Genomic DNA, 2088 nt, shown 5'->3' with positions numbered 1-2088 from the left:
GGAGGGAAGGAAGGAGGGAAGGAAGGAGGGAAGGAAGGAGGGAAGGAAGGAGGGAAGGAAGGAGGGAAGGAAGGAGGGAAGGAAGGAGGGAAGGAAGGAAGGAAGGAAGGAAGGAAGGAAGGAAGGAAGGAAGGAAGGAAGGAAGGAAGGAAGGAAGGAAGGAAGGAAGGAAGGAAGGAAGGAAGGAAGGAAAGAGATAAAAGAAATAAAGAAGAATTAGGTGAAAATCCAGAAGAATTTTTTAATGTCTTCCACTACAATACGAGGAATTAACTGAGAATTTTACTGAACCGTTTTGTTTCCTTTCTAATCTCGGATTTAGTAACTTCTTTTACATTTGGGGGTGGGGGAGTGGGAAGTGTACTCAATCCTCTACTTGTCCATATGATTTTTTCACTGATCTAGAGGCAGACGATGCAGGATATCAAGATTTCCTCTCCAATCTGGGCTTTCAAAATCCCCAGCAGCGGTGGACACGTTCAGACCTCCACCTCGGAAACCTTTCAGGGAAGGAAAATAGAATTTGTTGGCGGTCTGTCCCTGGGAGTCTGTGGGGTCAGGACAAGGACAGCATATGCTCCCAAGCTGCAGCCTGGGAAGGCAATATCTGGGGAGTAGACACTCCTGCCTGCACAGGCAAGACCGAGTAACTGGCGTGGTGAAGAGGACTACTGGCATCAGAGGTGTAGCTCCGCATTACTATTCAGTTTGTCTTCTAATGCCCATTTCGGATTAGAAGGAATCCCACTTATTCCCAGATTAAATCCTCCACTTGTTCAAGGAGTAATGTGCAGTACTGGCATATTTCAGCCACTTTCAGACAGGCTTGGAAATATCTTAACTATATAGTGACAGTGATGGAGAAAATCTTATTTAAACAGCCCTAGGTAGAGGGGTAGAGGGCAATTTTCCCGTATCCATCCTTCCTTCCTTCCTTCCTTCCTTCCTGCCTTCCTTCCTTCCTTCCTTCCTTCCTGCCTTCCTTCCTTCCTTCCTTCCTTCCTGCCTTCCTTCCTTCCTTCCTTCCTTCCTGCCTTCCTTCCTTCCTTCCTTCCTTCCTGCCTTCCTTCCTTCCTTCCTTCCTTCCTGCCTTCCTTCCTTCCTTCCTTCCTTCCTGCCTTCCTTCCTTCCTTCCTTCCTTCCTGCCTTCCTTCCTTCCTTCCTTCCTTCCTGCCTTCCTTCCTTCCTTCCTTCCTTCCCTCTTTCTCTTTCACTGTAAAACCCCTGCTCGGACACAGGGTCCAGGTTGGAGCCTAATGCAAGATTTAATGCCGTGAGGACTCGAAGAAGGAATGTCACAGGGGGAATTTCGTCCGTCTCTTAAAAAAACCACCCCACCAAATCCCAAACGCCCACACATTTTGTGTTCCTTCTCCGCCAAGCACAGAACCAGTGGGGATGGAGACGCAAGGTTAAGTGCAGGACGGTTAAAACGGCAAATGTTATGTCGGGTTTCAGTTTTTCCAACCCTTATTTATTGGTGAGCTGCTGGGCCCCGAAATGGTTATTTTTCAGCCACTACAGAATAAACCAAAGCAGGGGCCAGACATGTATTTACTGGAGGGGGAGGGGAAGGGGACTTGTTTGCTCTCTGTGTGTGTGTGTGCGGGTGCGTGTGTGTTCTCTGGCTCTATGCTTTTTTTTTTTTTTTTTATTCCTGCCATGTAAGAATCCGGTTTGCAAATAACAATAGCAGGGTGGGTTTTGGGGCTGGGTTTTTTCTTTTTTTCGGTTTTGTTTTTGTTTTCTTTTTCAAGACAGGGAAGAGACAAGGAAAACTCCTAAAGCATCTGCTTTCGGATACACATTCATAACACATGCAGATCGACTCCTCTGCTCCAGCACAAGTGGTTTAAAAGCACAATCAACCAGAGCGATCGTCCCCTGTTCTATTTTCATTTCTATTTTACTCCCCCCCGCTGCAACCGCCCCGCCAACGTCACTTTTATTTTATTTCCTCCTCGCTCCCTTTATCGATCATGAGTTTAATTTGCTTTAGCCGAAAAGGGGGAAGGGGCTGCAGGATGAGGGAGTTTCTGCCTCCCTTCGCCACCACCAGAAAAAAAAAAAAAGAGGGCAGCGCTCCCC

This window comes from Chaetura pelagica, unplaced genomic scaffold (genome assembly GCF_000747805.2).
Source record: "Chaetura pelagica isolate M959 unplaced genomic scaffold, ChaPel_1.0 scaffold123, whole genome shotgun sequence".
Taxonomy (NCBI): domain Eukaryota; kingdom Metazoa; phylum Chordata; class Aves; order Apodiformes; family Apodidae; genus Chaetura; species Chaetura pelagica.
Note: the sequence above shows the minus strand (reverse complement) of the source record.